We start from the raw sequence: 19,412 nt of genomic DNA, 5'->3' as shown, positions 1-19,412 counted from the left end.
TGTTTGGAAATAATAAGTAATCATGACAGTAGAGAGCATTATTAACTTATAGGAAATTAAACATTTTATTCACGAAAAGCTGGTCATCGATTTTTTACACATCCTTGTTAACATACATCATCTGCATGCGCAACATCTCGGTCTTCATCCAAAACCTGTCCGATCTTTGAACGTATCTCAGCTGAGAGAAAGTTCTCTCGACATCACAACTTCCATTAGCTAGACACAACACGGTAACACGGTGAGTTACTAACTCAGACTTAGGTGCGCTCGTTGGGCCGTTGGTCGAGAGCCGTGTAGCGTCCAGAGTGCTGGAGTTCACTTAAGCCAACAGTATCTAACTTCGTTGTCCCGAGGCAGCGTAGCTATCACGTGTACACCACAAACTCCGCGCAGCGTAAAAATAAATAGGTTGGTATGTGTTTCGGGAATTCGGGGAGAAATCGGGTTTAACCTCGATTCTCTTTAAAACATGTTCGGGGCGTAAAAATCGGGTAGAATAGGGTTTTACCCTGAAAACAAACAATCCCAACTATATATAAGGCTGCATACCCCCTGTGTAACCTTTGCACATTCATTATGAGGGATTGGCCAAGACTGTGCGCATATAAATATCACTAATTGTTAGGAAATGTGCCAACGGAACATTACGACAGAAGAACATAGAAGAAACGCTTCACAGGACGAACCCCTACAAACAACCGAGTGCTATGCTGGAGGACCCCTGTACCCATTATATAAAAAAAAGATGGCCAGATTCTGGTGGTACTGGGATCCCCACCCGACTTCACGCATATGAGGCGGACGCCCATCCACCGTTTGTGACACGGTGGACGAGCGGTGACACGGTGGCTGCATTTGTGCACTTGCGCTTTTCCTAACAATTGATGCAGACGAACTCGCCCAGTTCGCCATTTTAATCAGTATCACGTACGCAATGCTGAAGTTTTGGCCCATAAGCAGGGACACCAGTTGTCGAGTAGGCCAGCAGAAAATTGTCTATTCGAGCTCGTACCCAGTGACTCTAGTTGTTTGGTCGGCAAGACAGCAGCAAGCACAATTGATCCAAGGCTGTAGACAACTTGGGTCGCTGGGTATGTCCGACTGTTTATTGTGCGTCATCGTCCGACCATCCACAGTATGGAAGTAGCTATAGAAAACCATTGCTCTGTTACACGCGAATATATCTCAAGTATATCATGAGGAAGACGAATGAGCACTGCCCACCTGCTGCTGTCAGCGTCAAACTTGCGACGTGTAGTTAGCAGTCACGACAGTTATTATTGCGATTATCTATATTTGGGAACTACTATCAGTTTATGGTATGTATCTAGCGTCTTTCACATACCCAGGGATTTAAGTTGTCTGCTGGCTTGGGCTACTAGGTTCTCGGCAGGAAATTTCGTCTGGTTTAGTGGACAACTGGGTATGGTGCCCGAATCGACAAATTCGGTACTGCGTATGTTACACTGGTATGTTCTGATTCCTGGCCAATCCCAGAACTGATGAACCGAGGCTAGGTATGGAATACGCACACTTAAATATATTAAAGCGAAAACGCTCTAGCCGCAACATACTCTAACGCGTAGAGCGCGGCCGCTTGATTGATAGCCATTGCAACAAAATCGCCGCCAGGATACTAGAGATAGTGGGGGTTGCTTCGGAATTTCAACTGGAGTGCAGTTATTACAACAAAGTATATACTGTGTGGTAGCACCATTTGGCATTGCGGTTGGCAGCGAGACTGCCACTTCATGTGTGTGCTGATGTGCCCATAAGGTTTCGTGATTTTCGAATGACATGCGGATATGGCGCAGGGATATAATAACCATCTTATAATCATCATAGCATACAAAACGTTCAACCAATTACACATACATCATATGGATGGCCCCATTAACGTGGCCAATCATCTCCAAAAAAATGGATGCGCCAACAATTCTTTTTTGTGCTCAGTCTAGCAAACTAGTCTATCGCCGACACTAAGGACTATTTAAAACTTACTGAATTCATTGTTATTCACCCTGGATGCGTAAGGCGCTGTTAAGAAAACACTACTCGCCTAAGCCTGTGTTAAGACGAAGGATGCCGTGTCTGTTCGTTCAGCTCTGTATTCCTAACCCACGGCTCTAGGGCTCTAGTTCTGGCTCGACAACTAGTACATTTGCACAAACTTTTCTTCTTATATTTTGCTACATCTGGCAGTTCATGAACGGCCTCGGGTGTGTTTCTGCGTCAGATGCACAATATAAACTATATTAAACTTGCGCGATGTGTGAGATTCTCCAGTACTTATTTTATTACTTCACGCTCAGAAGCTTGGGTTACGCAGGACCTTCGCCAATGGTAGCTTCCTTTCGTGGAAACAAATTCAATAAGTATGTATATGTTAGGAAGAAAGTAGTAGTTATGGCAAAGGGGTAATTTCGTACGATTGAGAGGAGGAAAAAGTGCAAGAAATCTCATCGACAATTTTTGAGTTCCTCCGTCCGTACAGCGGATGCAAGAGTACATTTGCACCAATCTTACGAGTTAAAGATACCTTATTTCATTTTGCGAAAGTTTACAGAGAATGCAAAAGTACCGCAGCAATCACATTGCCGAAAACAAAAGAAAATTTAGAGTTTCCAGTAAAACATTCTCTGCCTTTGTAATTTTATGTTCCCAAGTACGAAACATTCTGTAACTCTCGAAATATGGACATGGCATCATCCCAATACCTTTTTTTTTGTTCCGCTTTCGACGGTTTCTCGGCATGCCCAGTTGCACTGAGTGCAGACCGTGATGTCGTATACGCTTATCAGTGAGAATCCCGTGGGAAATTTACCGCCAGGGCTGAGTGGTCTCGGGACGCTTTTCTAATTGTCACCAGACCAACCCCCATCGCTTCCGGCAAAACGGCAAGATCGATAGAAGTTGCATGCAACACTTTTGGCGCTTGCGATGGGGACATCCGGCCGACACACAGGTCAACAGTTTTTAACTGCTGGCAGCTCTCAGTTTCACATGGTACAAAAACAGCGAAAACTACGCGACATTGAAAAAGCAGAACGAGCACAGGTAGAGCGCTGTCTGACAATTGGAATTTGCATTTAATACAACAGGAGAGCGACGTGAAATACTCATGTACCAAATACAAAGTGTGCAAAAAAAAGAAGGAAGAAAGAAAGAAAGCATTCGCATTTCAATTGAGTTTCTTCCAGCCCTACGAGTTATAATGGAGACCCCAGCCTCACTGAGCTGTTTTTACAGCGGAACTGTTAAGGGAGCACCCCCTACGGTTTCCGCGCGCTGATGGTGACATGGTGGTGTGTATCACATTTAGAAGGACCGCCATCAATGCCACCTGTGTTGGAGCCACAAATTTGCTTTAAAACTTCATTATCAGTAGTTATAAAATAACGATTACCTTGCTTGTACCTGACTCGAACAGACAACTTTCTTGCGGAGTGTCGCAGTTCTTGAGTAATAACGTTTTATAATGTACAATTAAGCTTTCCTTCGTTAATATCCGTATAATGAGTCGTTTGCACCACCGTTTTTTATTGATGTTGAACGAAAAATGTATGTCTCCTTAGAAAACTGGGATATAGTGAAGTGCATGAAAAAGTACGGTACTTGCCATCTTGTGGCCTGATTTTGGGCCGTGGCCGAACAAACCGCTAGGAATTGCGAAATGTGTCAAAACTCCCTCGTGCAACTATCGTGGATATATGCGGCATTCAGATTAGCATATATTTTTCGAAGATTTCTTCGGCGTCTAGAAGAGCTCGAAAACGTTGTATGTGCGTTTTCCCGATTTTAATAACAGCATGCAACAGTAACGCAGTTTACATTTTAGGGCAGTGTGTGGAATGAAAGGGACAATATGCACGCGAATTTTAAAGCGTGTGGGCTTGTTTTATGGGCAATGTGTTGGCGAAGTGAAATGCACATGGATCAAATACAGCATTTTGAAAAAAGTTAATTCATTCAGGCAGTGTTCGATATTGTCATGCGGCCGCTATCAGCTATCGTTCTGAATAGTCCGAGATTTAACAAAGTTTATATCTGGTACAAATAAGGGGCAAGCAATGCGGAGCGATATTTTAAAGGAACCCTGAATCACCTTTTGGGTTTGAAGAAATAACATAGTCTGCGGGTAGCATACGCTGCTATGAACATCTCACCCAAGTTTTGCTGTCGTATGCTCTGCGTGGAGCTCCCAAGCGGAGCGCGAAGTCCCCTTTCTCTCAAACGCTCTATTTTCAACAGAAGCCATGATCCTTATTCTTTTCTGGGCGCTTTATTTCGTAATAAAGCGGATTCCCATACGCGGCTGCTATTCGTAGCTGTGGTCGGCATGGTAGCGTAGATACCGCGGCCGCCGCGGGGTGCCGCCACAAGTCCACGGCTAAGCGCAGTGCGGCTCGCTGAGGACAACTTGTTTGGCTTACGTTTAACGCGTGGTAGGCACCAGAATCGGAAGTCGTGGCGTCTACGTTAACATCCGAAATGAAATTTTAACTGCGTGCCACGGTGACATTGAGAAGGTGGAGCGTTGTGGCCATTCCCCACTGCGCTGTAGCCTTCGCAGTGCAAGGCATTGGTGAAGGAACGGGAGAGCACAGTGGAGGCCGTGTTTGATTGCCAATAACTCCGCATCTGGTGAACGCATTGAATTACTTTTTGCGGCAAAGTATTTCTAGAATAGCCTTTTTTCATTTCAAATGCTTTTCTCCACTATGATAAAAATTGTTTCAGGGCCCCTTTAATGTTTCAGGCTTGATTTGGAGCGTTGCAAATTATTATTGAGCTGTTGTTTTTTATCTTTCTTTTTTCTTAGTATCGCCAGCATCATACGAGGTTCGCCCGGTGTCCTCGATGAACTAAACTAGGAACCTTTTATTTTTCTTTATAGTTAGGGGAGGATAAAGTAATATGTGGAAGTTTAGACAGGGTGGTTTAATTACGGTTTTAGCAGTAAATTACGTATGCAGGTGATACCAAGCTTTGTAGGCGCGTTCTACGAAAAACGCGTAATTTATCCCGCTAACCTGCTTGGGAGAGCTATGAACGCAACCGATATCAAGTTTAGAGAAAATCAGGAAAAATTATTGTCTGTTCTCGTGAATTAAAATGTATGCTAATGAACTACTTCTTTTGCAAATGGTTCCTTATCGAGTGCACGAAAGCAGTGTATATGCACGCGACATTTATCTCGGTCTAGTAATATGCGGGCAACGTTTTAAAGAACGTGATTTAATTATGGGCAACCTAAATTCTGATTGCAACCACTTGAAAAATTAAGTCAGTTTCGCTGGGAATCGTGTTTTGACTCTGCAAGAGCGCACGTCTTTTTAACGACAGTTGGTACTTTTTATACGAACATCATATTACGCAGGTGACCTAAATGGGATGAATAATCGGCTAAGAAAATAAAATAAAAAAATGCCATCGGCCGCGTTATGGCTACTACAAAAAATTATCAGATGCCTTTCGTGCAATTATTTTTCTCTTTTTTTGCATTAGAGCCCGCATTAACCAGCTTTCACGTGCGCAGAAATAATCCGAGCTCCCATATGCAAAACAGTTGATCACAATATTACATACTTTCTCCTTTTACCTATTTGTATAACGTATAGACTATCCTGGATATCTCATTGTTGGAGAAGCTATTATAAAAGTGCCGCAGATGGCACATGATGGTTTTAACTTCAGCAGGTGCTTAATGAAGGAATCGTTGCACGTAACCGCAATGTCATCAGCTATTATCTGAAGCATTCGGCTACGATCGTTTCAATGCTTGCTTTCGGTCACACATACCTAAGTCAGCTGTAACGTCGTCCACGTCTTTCATTTTCGTTTTTTTTTTTTTTGTGTAGGGCGGGAAAATCCTTGAAGACGAATTTCACTGAATAATAATAGGATGCTTCTCCTACGAATCGACGACATTCTGGAAAAAGCGTCACGCAGGCTTCGGCGATAAAAGGAAGTAAGAACGTTTTCACAGATAGGGACGTCAAAGTAATGAACACTTTCACTCGACAGGACTGAATTAAATGCTCTCACCACGGTCCCCGCGCGAGAAATGCGTGATAAACGAATTTTCGGACGAGAAGCGGCTCTTCAAAAAAACTGTAGGACAGTACGACATCCGAAGATTACATTTAGAAATGTCCACGTGAGCTTTCATGTAGAGAAATAAAATAATAATAATACAGCAACGCCACCACCAGCTGTCGCTGTTGAGTTCTTAAGGTAATATTAGGAGAACATCGTCGGGAGCCTACCTTAGTCCGAAGTAAATGAAACGCTTGTTCCGGAGACGTTTACATGACAGTCGATGTTTTCTTTTTGTGTGCCACCCGAACAAATTGTCCTTCTTGTCAGAACTGCACCGTGTGCGCTTCTACTATGTTTTTTTGTTCATATATGGCGTCGTGAAATGGCAGATACAAAAAAAGAAAGAAAGTAAAAAAGAAGAAAGACCGTTGGCCCGCGAGTCCTGAGGCAAATGTAAGGCAATTAGGGCTTCAAGGCGAAAGAGCGGTGGGCTCGGTGGCAACTTCTGCAGAAATGTAGTGTCATCCAACGAGAAAGGAGAGGCTTCTGGTGGCACTGTTGTTTTCTGTTCTTCAGTATAGGTTTATTTCATAAATATGCCCAAGAATAGTAGCCCATGCAGCTCCTGTGACTCAATACAGAGGGCTGGAGCGGTGTGTTGTGAATTCATGTGCGATATCTGCAGGAATTCACTTGGTGGAGACAATTTGGTTCTTAATGAAAGACGCCTGATTAGTAGGCCAAACGGGGTGCTTTATTGCATGGTGCTCTCCACAGCGAAGACGACCGCACGAGTGCGCGAATTGGTCATACCGGCGGTTTCATAGTAAACCAAGGGTTACCACACACAGCCTCAGTCTTTAGATTTGCAATTGATCTTAGCTGTCGCATGGAATTTAAATAAAGTTTAACTTGAGAACTTCTTTTTGTTGCTAAACTATAGCACTAATTTTCAGTAAGAATCGTTAGTCGCAAGACATGCTCGAATGAAATTACTCAGAGGAAGGGGCGAAACGTAAGCTAACTGCACCTTTACTTAGCACTTCTCAGCAAGATTGTCAGTGTGTAACTAGAATCATCCAAAAGCGTTCAAATAAAAGCCAACGCAAAAGAGTTCACGCAGAGCAAGCGTCTAGTCATCGGCATCTAAGAGCGGCAGCCCGTAGCCAACAGCTACGGTTCGATCGTTATCAAAAGCCACATGAGCTCCCGAACAACACTTTGCAATGTGGTTAGCGTGGTTTAAATAATGGATCCAGGGCCGCAAAGAGGTACGACTTAATATTAACGCAGTTCTGTCGCATTTACCACCCAACTCAAAACATCCGTAAACTTTTCTCATTTGCGTAGCCTACAAGCTGGACCCCAAATGGCATGTGCTCACGCTATTTGCAGTAGGCAATACACATATTTTCCCGGATAATGGCTTGCAAACATCGCCCACATTTTCACTCCTCTGAAACGCCTGCAGCTCATGGTATTTGTTCAATTGTGCTACGTCTATTGCTCTCAGCGATAGTTGATCATAACGAAGCACCTCACTCTATCTGAAAATTATGAGAAATTGCAAGGAAGCATGCTAACGTGTATCGTCGTGCCTTTCGGCCATTACGTACGCAGCATCGCATCGAATGGTAGCAGCAGGCTGATGCGCGAAATCACATGTTCCGAACTTAGCGATCTCTTTCGAGGTCAGCGGTGATTGCTACATTGCAGGTCGTTTCCTACAGTTGGCAATATGATGAGTTTCGGACCATCGTAGGTCCGCTCTAGGCGCGCCGTTGATATGCCGATGACCGAGAGAGTCATATATAGAATTCCCGGTTTTTCTCGGTTTTGGTGGATTGCGACAGCACCAGCCGGGTACTGGATGTGCGTGATTTGCATACAAATTACCTTCTTACTCAAACTTATCGCTTTAACATACCAGCTCTGTCACAGCCGTTTAAGCTCTGCAATTATACCGGTCGACGGTAGTCGAAGCCCGCCATTTTTGCGTACGCCAGCTGATAACGAAGTAATAAAAAAGATGAAAAATGCAAGAAAAGGAAAACAAAAAGCACTGTTGCGGAGGCGACTATGGGATAATGACATGGTGAATCCCGAATTAAACTATATTGGTGTAACTAAAAGTAAACTTGTGTAAAAAAAGTGTAACTAAAAGTAACTAAAAGTAATCGATAAGGTAAAGGTATTTACCTTATCGCCGAGCAGATAAGGTAATTATTCCGGTGTTGCAAAGGGGCACACACGACGTTTTCCGTGTTTCCTACGACCGACAAGAAATCCTCCTTAATTTTCACCTCGGTATGAAGACGTCGCTTTATATATTTTTAAAGACATCTTGATGCGATATGTTGCTATTTTCACATCGCTAGCTGTACATGGTATACCTAGCTCTGTTATTGACTCCAGTCTATCAAAGTCGAAGATAGATTTATTTCTAATGAGAACGAGGGATTTGAATCCTTTCTTCTTTATCTGAGAGACGAAAAAATTTGGGAAGAGTCTATAGGGTAAATACACATTTTGGTTACCTCGACAGCACGCGAGGGGTAAACTGAATTTACGTACGGGCAAAACGTTCTCGCTTAGGTGCGAGTCGGGACTGGTCATCGTAGCAGCGATAGCCTCCTTATCGCTTGGATCGTTATATCGAACGCTGGTGGCGAAGACACGGCGTCTATCGAGGGACTGCTTACTACTAAGAGAAGTTTTGTGAATATGGACCGAGATTTTAAAACAGCTCGCTATAGCAGAGAAGTACGGTAAGCTTGTACCGGCATTTCTTTTTATAGTCAAGAATTCGGTGGACACTCCTACGGACAGATAATAAATATAAAAACGAAGGGTTCCAGTCACTGACCAGGTATTAGGAGAAACATACAGTTCTTGGCTCAGAGTTATGCTTATGCCGGAGCTTCCACCGTTCTCCGAAAATTTGGTTGGTGTAAAAAATAAAAAAAGACAAAGAAATCGCACAAACAAGAGAAGGTTCCTTATACAATAATTCGAAGTATTATTCGGATCAGTGTCTTACCTTTTCCGTATGCTTCAATTTCTATCGACTAAGTAGTACCAGCTAGCGCAATGCAATTGCTTGTAACAAACCAATAAATCATGACACCATACTGGTACGTAATATTCGCTATTATTTCCGAAATAGCTATTATTTCCAAGGCATTCACGGCTACTAACATATTACCGCATGATAATCAACTCCTTCCTTGATTTCATACATTTATGCTACACCTTTCATGTTGACTGGGCATTAGACACCAATTGCGGCCGGCTTAGAGAGGACAAGAAATTAACAGACGAAATAATGCTAGTGAGCGCACTTCTGTTCTGCCTTATAGAAGAATAAATCACGAAATAAACTCTGTACAGCTACACTTGGCTTATAGGTACCGCTAAAGTGCCTTGACCTCTTATTAGAATATCTCATAATATTGAACAACTCGTGTTTTTCCTCAAATTACGGATGTTTGGGCTGTTCCACTGGGTGTGTGCCCACTCTGGGTCAATCCTTCAACATGGGTGCGCGCAGCGTGAGTGAAAGTATATAGAATGCTTAAATATATTTTATGTGGGTCGTACAGCTGTGTGCCTGTACCTCTCATGACGGGTATTTCCTTGACAAGCATAACATATTGAGCTATTCCTGGCTACATGGCTGCATCAACGTTTCGCACTTTTTTGTGTATGTTATGTATGAGGATACGTAAACATAAGCATGACATTTTCATGCATATTGACATTTCAGCATATTGAGACTTGAGCGGCACAATACCATAACATTTCTTCATCGGAGTACAACAAAGCAGTTTCGAAGTTGCGTCAACCGTCATGATATCATCGTCACCATCATCGTCGTCTACTATACTGTCGTCACACACTAAGTTGCTTGCCTTACACAAATATGTTAATACGTCAAGTAACGCTTTGCAGAACCCCAAATGATGCTGTATAGACAGCTACCTGCAAAATGCTTCGCATAAGATCGATTGCCACATTGGCTGATATTTTAATATCAGCCGTTCTCTTCTGCTAGGATAAGGTGCATCGTATGAATGACTCATTGTAAATTAACGAGTAAAAGCCCTGGCGTCCGCATACAATAACACTACGCATAATTTCGAATTGAATGGGCTCATAAAAAAGTTACAATTGAAATGTGCATATGACAAATTGCAATGCCCGTAATAGTTGCGGCCCTCAAGGCTTTTCTTAAAGCTATAACACCTTTCCTCTGTTATTTTCTTTTTTTAATGAAATAAATGAAAAAGCAAATGAGTTTCTTATTTTCTTGCTGCAATCTTGAAATGAGCAGAAAAATACACTGTACGTTGCAGCCTGTCTTTTGAACAGGAATCACAATTGTATCAAAAGAGGGTGCGGTCGCTGAATCGGGTTCACAAGTGCAAAGAGAAGAAATTGGGCAGCACTGAAGGAACAGAATATATGTACGAAAAAATACTCGCACTCATCATATTGTGGACGCCCTCTTGTTCCTCTCAAATCATTAGGTTGGCTTTCGTAAAAATAACTTATGAATAAAAGACCGCAAAACAGCAATTGATATTTGGGCACATACCGTACATAGTACGAGTGGGATCAAGTACATGTATACAGATGGAGATTATAGGTACCCAATCGGTGAAGAATAAAACATTGTGTCAAAGGAAAAGGGAAATCAATATTATTACAAGGCTGCCAATTATGTACAAGATTGCACCAAGCCCTTTCTTATTCAAATAAAACGCAACGCAGTTTGACGAATTGTTCAACAATCCGGGACTAAACCGACGCTCCTCGTAAAGCAGGAAGCCCGCAAACGTCCTTATTTTGTTGTTCCACCACCCAACCTCGTCCCCGATTTGTTTACTATGACCATTTTCACAAGTACGGTGAGAACTTGTTTTAGTTGTGCTACTGGTGACGCGCCACACTCTCAGCCAGTAGCGGGACCGAAGCTTCGCAAACAAAAACTATCGGCACTCCTGGAAACATTTCTCCTAAATTATTTACTTGATGAATTTTCATAGAGCCTCCTGAAGCCTCATTGGGAGATTGGTGCTGTCTAACTGTATTGATTTAGTCCTGTTTTGTTCGCGCGTTAGCATTTCCACGAAATAAGGTTAGCGCTAAACCTTTATTGTGATGTTTGAATTTTTTTTCAACATTTGCAGACACGTTGTGTCTTTCTTCATCAAAGACTATTCGCAACGACACGAACAGGTGCTAGAAGAGTTATGATACTAGTATTGTTGATAAATTTGATTGCGTAGCCGTAATCATTAGCGGTTTAAATGCCTGTTGCGCGAAATGCGATGAAAATAAGTCAATAGATTGGTTACACAAGATTTCTAGAGCATGCCATGCACAATCGCCGCATAAAGCTTGCCACTAAGCAAGCCGTACCTAGACCAAGCTCAGCCAGCGACATGTTGCGTCTTTCTTCTGTCAGTCGGTGTTGTCCTTGCGCTGGTTCCATGCACAGTGAGACACAGGTACCGAGGCTAATGCTCACCACAGTGGCGCACCAAAGCAGAAACGTCTGCGTCTTTTTTTAGTTCATGCCGACATCGCATTTATTCCTGCCATGAACCAAATGCTCATTGGTGGCCTTGCATCCCCTCTCTTACAGTGAGCAAGTTTTGTGCGTCCTTCCTTACTTCATTTTTCTTATCAAAATAGGCTGTTTTTAAATTCTGTTACTCCGAAAAGTACGTCGCCACTGGCTTTCCGCAAGGTCAGGCTAAGAGCATAATTTGATCTACGTTTGTGTTTCGGCGTGGGTGAGCGACGTCGCATCAGTATTCGGTGACCTTCTCCACTTACGACCAACCTGGTACATTTCCGTGCATTGATATTACGCCCCGTGGTTCTGACTTGTTATTTTGGTTATAAAGTATTAACATGAATGATTGAATGCTGATTACAGTACCAAGTGCTGCGCACCGGACAAAGGCATAGAAGCCAATGGGCAGTCACACCATTAGAATAAACATCTCGAAGTTCGCATTTCCCCGGTATTACAATTTTCGAGTTTCTCCCCGCGAAGTAGGCTTCCGTAACACTGCAGTGAAATTCTTCAAGCGACTGCCGATCGTGCCCTTTCTCCCCGGTCGTTGAGTCCGCTCGCGAACAGGTCTGCTGTGCTACTTCTTTTTCGTGTCGTCAATTTCAATTCTGGAGCCCTCTGGAAAAGCGTTCAGCATGATAATCGCGCGGCTCATGCCAAATGTTTGCCGCAGTCATTAAGGTCTAAGTGCATCGGTTGTGACATGGCAAAGATAACGATGCTCAGCCTTCGCGGTCCGAGCAGAGATGAGTCCACATCAGTCGCTGCGGTCTAATCAATACTGAATGAAAAGGGTCTTGAAGACACTGGGCTTGTCCTGAAACTCAGTACAGTAGACAGCATGTGCGTATAACCTGTTTCACAAAGGTACCCAAAGGTGGTCTTGGTTTGTTTCTCTCGTCTGCAAGATGCCATAATACAAAATTGGCCAATTAGGACCCTTTGGAAGGCTGTGCCGATGACGCCGGTCTTAGGACCGGCAACTAACAGTCATGCAAGAGTAACCTTCATGAACACTGGCATTTGACGCTGGCCATAATGTAAGATACTATTTTTGGGTGAAGACAGCGCGCATTTCGCAGCGGCAAGGGGAAGTCCCGAGCCGCCTCGGCGCGCGACGAGATGTCTCGAGATGGAAGGCATGCGGCGGGCGCGGTTTCCATGCTTCTCTATGGCAAAAATATGCGGGGTATTGCAGCTATTTTCTATGCTTTCTGCATATTAATATTCCTTCACGTGTATCAGCCATGCTCCTTATGCATAGCTTTTGCAAATATTAAAATATAGCTTAAGAGGAAGCATTCGCTCGGGGGAAACGGAACACATGCAAAACACATAAATTCTTTCATGAGACAACCGATGGATCGATGTGAAAAAAATGCATTCGGGAGAGAACGATAAACTCTAGCAACACCAGAATATAGCATTTTATTTGTGGTTAGGAACTATTGAGAAATATTTTCGGAAATTGTTAGGATAAAAAAACGTCTATGGAGGTTTTGCAAAAGTCTATTAACAACTTGTTGACATTTGTGAAAGCAGTCTAAAATACATCAATTTTGCGCACTTTGTATGTATCACTAGGTGCAATTTTCAGAATTGTGGTATAGGTTGTTTTTTGCGCAGATAGTGTTGTAAACTTTATACTTGAGCTTTTTTTTTTCGCTATTCTGCAATTCTCACTTCAAGTGACGCAAGCGGAACAGCTCAACAAACTCTACTGAAAAAAGGTCTCTGAGCAAAAATACTGTTTCGAGGAACTGCCTCGCTCCTGTGTGACTTCATAGGGCCTGCGAAGCGGTGGTTGCTACAGCAACGAGAATTTCGGTCACAAAGTTTCACCGCTCCGCCGATATATTATCGCTCTCGGCGGAAGAAAGTCGGACGCGCACCGATGGCACTTTATCTAGTTGATCGGGTTGCGCCGCTGGCCAGGCAGTGTCATCACTTAAACATTATTATCTTACACCGTGAAGCTGGCAAATAAGCTTATGCCATAGTCCTGGAATTTTGCTAATAATACCAACATTATTATCCTCATTAGCTAAAGCCATTCTAACTACTCTGCAGGGCAAAGAACTGGTGTCTATTATAACATTGTGCTGCGTCATCCAAAATGCAGCCGAATGCGTCAGTCGGTATATATATATATATATATATATATATATATATATATATAATCTCACTATTCCACCTCGTCCTGTGTCACATCGACTGCGTTCTTATCCTGCTTGGGCAGCCATTCTATCAGTCAAATAGACGAGCGGTTGTGTGATGTGCATAATACATGGCTTGCCCGACTCAAACCTAATTCTCGTCAGCTCAGTTTCAACGTGAAGTACACACATTTGCCACATGCACCTTATTGAAGTCTGCGTATATCTTTTCGATTTACGCCTATCACTTTCCGCTCCATCAATCGTTGCCATTCAGAAGTGTATTGCGGCGTAAACACATTGGTGGATAAATATATATGTATAGTGAAAATGGCAGTAGGTCAGGTGTAGATAAATAACAGACAGCGCATGTAGATATATTTAAAAAGAAAGCAAAAAAAAAACAAGAACAAAACTTCGAGCCCAGTCTCATAGTCAGCCTCGCTCCAAGTCCATTAATACGATGCGTCTTTATAACAAGGTCACAGTGAAAAGCTTCATTTATAGCACTTATCTATGTAGACAGAAAGTATTTCATTAGCGTAGATGATTTTAGGTGTTCCATTCGACGAAATAATTTCACAAATGTATACTATCGGCAGTGTATAAACCAAAAATAAGATTATGTCCGTTATATCTAAAAGCAGGGTAGCTCGTCAGAATGTGTACGGCAAGTGGCTAGGTAAGAATTATAATCACAGCTACAGCGGGAACGTCCAAGTCAAAATGAATTCCAACAATAATATAGGAAATATTTGAGAGCATTAAGAGGCAAATGCTCACAATATTATCGCCAACATGGATTCAGTTCCTCAGCTGTAGCCATCTTGTGATCTCCAACTGTTAATTGTCTGGCGCTCATCAAACTTTAAAGATGCTTGCACTTTCAAAAAGCGGATTACTAGAAATCTTTTTTTTTTTGCCGGCGTCGCTGTGCTGCTGCACTGAACACAAGGCAGTCTTAATGAAGGGAAAACGAAGTGCGCACCTCAATACCATATACGACCAATAAAACAACATTCTATATACTGTACACATGTGTTATCACTCATTGGCATGTTCGAGTGGGCAATGTACGGGGGATTAACGGTTACCCGAATAATCCCCCGGTGCTTCGCCTACTCATCATCATTCACTTCGTGGATATGTGGTGAAATTTTTTTTTGTCTGGTGGGGTCGTGAAGGAGGGAGTCGGATGATTCTCAGTATAAAGTTTTCAGTGACTGCACCTTTAGCACAGTTTCTTCTCGTTTTTTTAACAATTTCAAAGAAGGTGAACTGGTATTCATACTTAGATAAGTCTTCGCCGAGTATTCGTGATAGGAAATGCTATATGTGGTGGGGCAAATCATATCCACGCAGGTAAGTTGATTAAAGAAACTTTTTTTTGCATGGCTAGAGCGCATTGATTAGAAGTTTACATAATTCTGGAGAAAATGGACAGTTTGTAGAAGATTTAAATCAATAAGAAATCAAAATTGGGAAAGGTTTCCTCTGCTGGTATTTTTTTTACTAGCGCAAGGGCTCACGCGAGAAATGATTGGACAGACTAAAGAAGTGTGATACTGTGGTCGCACAAAATACAGTTCCCAGTTCTCAAGCTTCAGTAAATTACGAAAATAAACGCTATTCGGTGAAGTTGGTGCTCGTCTGTATGCCTTTTATGATTATTATTTTTTTGGGAGGGGGCACTTGTTGAAGGAGTTGTCTAACACCCTGGTGAAGTCTCAGAAAGGAACTTTCGTCCATGTTCAGTTTGTACGTCATTACAAGGTCCGAAATCAGTGCTTAACTCTTGAACATAAGATAACAAGGCGGAAAGACAAACGTCTCAAAGTGTTACTTCTAAGTCTTCAGCAAGAATAAAATTGCCGCTGTTAAATTCCCATTTTTTACATTCCCTATTGCAATACCAAACGCATGTTTAATCTTTTCGAAGCACTGCGCGAATACCTGATTGGCTGTTTGAAAAAACTAACTATATGAACAGTTCTGATTTGCAACTTGAAATCTTCAATTTATTCAAAGCAAGTCGGAAGTCTTCAGGATTTGCAAATGACTCTTGAGCACATGTCTTAAACCAGTTCAGATTTCCACTAACTCTAAGTTCCGATAATTGCTCATGTCTTCGTTTGGAGAAGAATTATAATAAAGGGGTTCTTCGCCAAGAAGGTCCTTCCTAGTACTGCCGACTTTGAGAAAATGCAACATCCGCTTACCTGACTCCTTGATACCGGCCTGTGCATGTGAATTGAAAACTTCCTTTTTGTTGATATTAAGTTTCTTGCTTGAATATATATGGAAAGACAACAGCATTAGAAACACGATTTCGAAGGAGGTCTCAGTAATATTCTTTCGTTTGATGAAATGCTAAGCGTGGCCACCTTACTCGCATCGAAGCATGTCTAAGGTCACAAGACAGCAAGAACGCTTCCTCCTTTTCACTACACTTTTAGGTACTCACCATTTGCTTAAGTACTCACTTTTCACGTTTCAAAATCTCAACGCTCAATTTGACCCGTTTGTTGGCTTCTTACTTAAAAAATATTTAAAGTACTATTTGGTAGCTCTTTTTTTTTCGTTCGTTTAAGGTGCTCTTCCTGCGTTCAGGGTGTAATTAGAAACTGCCTGTGAAGACATTTTATACTATCTTAGTTATTACTTTCATGGAGAGTTAATTAAATTATGAGTTCCCTGAATCCATATATACCACCTAATATGATAAAGTAGAAACAGACCTTTCAGAATATATCTTCTAGCACTAGTGCAATTCAATCAGATCTGCTGGATTACATGAAGAAACGTACATTATTTGCTCGACAAATCCCGCTATGATGCTAGGTAATAACTAAGTTGTACCAACTTTGTTATTATTCACCTGAAAGCATGTGTAGAAATTGAGAAATTCCAGCTTGGATGTAATGAAATTGTATCAGTTTAGCACAAGTCCTGCGCTTATGACATCTGGTTCTAGAAATACGTCCTCGAATTCTGTGGTAAAATACATTGACGTTCCAGTATCTACTGCGTGCTCCGGAAGATTTATGTGCCGAGAAGTAAACGTGTCCATATGGCCAATGGTGGGTTACTTCATCGGGAACAGCTACGAATTTATGTATACTATTGCAGTAGCAAGAAAACTTGGGCAAGTTGGTGTGCGTTCATACATGACTAAAACTACGCGCTCGTCTTTGCTCGCACTGGTTTGGTAAAGTATATGCTGTTACACTTTGCAGGGAATGCCATAGCTTGTGCAGCACAACAGCATGTGCTCTATCGTTAACACGTGCTGCAGCTGCTCACTGCGATGCGATCTCATCAGCAGCGACGTTATACTGCGCGTCCCAGCTATTACAATAGCTGTAGACAATCTGTTCAAAGAAAAAGAATATATTTATTTGCCAATTACAAGATACAATTATAACACCTGTGGTTTTCGGGTGTCACAGTTCTGATGACCGAATATTTAAGTTCATAAGATCGTATCTTCACCGTTTATTTTTAAAATTGCTTTTTTCGTTAAACTGCTTGACTAATGTTAGCTAGGACACCCTATATAAAAGCTGACTGTGGGCCTCCGGGCAGGGAGAGATGGGTGACGCTGGCCCCTGCGGAGTTGTTACGCTCCTTTTTGTGAGTTTCAATTTATTAAATAATTCATTCTTATGTTTATATGACTTTGGTTTCCATCTTGCATGAATGGAGGGCGGGCACCAGCAACGCCAAAGGTGCTACAGTGACGCACAAGTGGTTTAGATACCTGTTTTCCAAGCATTATTTAACCTTGCTTTTTGACTACTAATGCAGAAACGAACAAAGACGACGACCAAGGAATAAAGCTTCGCTCCGGCACTTCCTTTAGGCTTGAGCGAAGGCGCCACGTTGGAAAGCATGTACAATTTGTGCGATGACATTTTTCAACACCTCAGCTTGTGGCAGGAGTCTGCATCTCCACTACAACCAGCGGTTCCGATTTATAAAGGCTGCATGACCAGCGGTCGATTGCCGACGTCCTGGACAGGCTGAAAACGTACGCGGCAGCGGTCGGGGCATCGGAGCAGCACATAGTAAATCGACTATTGCCGCTCGTCCTCAGGGGCTCCACAGCGACTGCAGGTGGTGACTGGGGTCGTCATTTTAGTCCTCGGCGAACTTCAGGCAAAGTTTAAGGAATGAGTTTCTAACACCAGGTTATGAATTGCGCAATCTTCAGTATTTCAATCTGTGCGCTCAGCACCCAAACGAAAGCCTGCTTGAATATGTGCGAGCCCTACCGAAGCTTTACCGTTAGATGTAGCCCGCAGAAGCCAAAATCAAAGCGGCTGAGCTGGCAGCCATTAAGGCAAAACTATCGCGGTTTTAACCATATTTACAGGTCAGACAATACAACAGTCGAGACGAGGTCACTCGTAATGCTTGAGCTAATCAGGTAAGGCTGCTGGCAGAGTTGCCGTATGTGCCACTGTCACCGCCTAGCCAGACCTTGGAGCCCAGCTGTGCCTGAAACGGCCCAGACATGTACGAGGAGCTCCCGGCACTGCCTTTTGTGTCAAAGACACTGCATCCACACACACTTGTGCGAGGTGGCAGCAACGTAGCACTGCAACATGCACAAGATATACATATGGCCTGTATAAATCCTCAGGCAGCGGAAAACGTTGGTAGTTTGAGGTGGCACAGCCGCAGCACAACACCCTGCCATGTACTTGGTGTACGTTAATACTTCCCAAATACTTAGTCATCGTCTTTGTTCACGCAATTATTTTTAACGTATACTGTTACACTTATATGCGCATATGTGCAAGGAAACTTCTATATTCTTAACACAAGGCCTTGCCTTCTTTTCGGTCTTCATTTTTCTAGCACTCTGCCTGCACAAAATGGCAAATCCTGCTTACACAACACGCAAAGAACTTAAATACCTAGCGAATGTTTCCGCCTCTTAAACTAACACACAATCGTTGAATCATTCACACACCAGCACAAACTTCCCTCCGTCAATTTCAATCTCACTTCCGGGTCGAGTTCACTTCTACATTTTGCAAACGTTATTCAAATGTTCCGGTGGTAGCGCCACTGGCACGTGGTGGACTGTCAATATACATTTTTGACCAGCGGGGAGCCCCATAGTTCCGTAATGTCATTCAGCAGCGACTTCAAAAGCTGTACTATGTGTCAATTGCCATGGTGATTCAGTGTCCAGTTGACATATGTCGTCGCCATGAAGCTCAGAATTATATTGGCAGTGGAAGGTGGCTAAAAAGCATGCACCGCCTAGCGTGCATGCTTTGACCGCGTGCACGCTTTCATCATTCACCGCGCTTCTGCCCGTGCCTACCAACGCATTCATCTAACTCGCCTTTTCCGTGTTTCGAGATCAAAGGACGTTAACTTATGGCCCGTTCGATTGGTCGCTGCGGCAAATATGCAAGGTGGTCTGAGGTAGGAAATATGCTCTTCCGCGAGCACATGTCAGCTGCAATGGTGATTATGAGAGCTGAATAATGACCATCGCTATTAGAGTCCGTTGGCTGTCGTAAAAGGCGCTCAATACGTTTTCACGTGCCCTTTTAATGCCTACACAGCGTTCTGTATAGTGACCAGTTGAAATTGAGTTTAGTTAT

Source organism: Dermacentor silvarum, chromosome 4 (genome assembly GCF_013339745.2).
Source record: "Dermacentor silvarum isolate Dsil-2018 chromosome 4, BIME_Dsil_1.4, whole genome shotgun sequence".
In the NCBI taxonomy this organism is placed as follows: domain Eukaryota; kingdom Metazoa; phylum Arthropoda; class Arachnida; order Ixodida; family Ixodidae; genus Dermacentor; species Dermacentor silvarum.
This window is presented reverse-complemented; position numbering follows the sequence as displayed.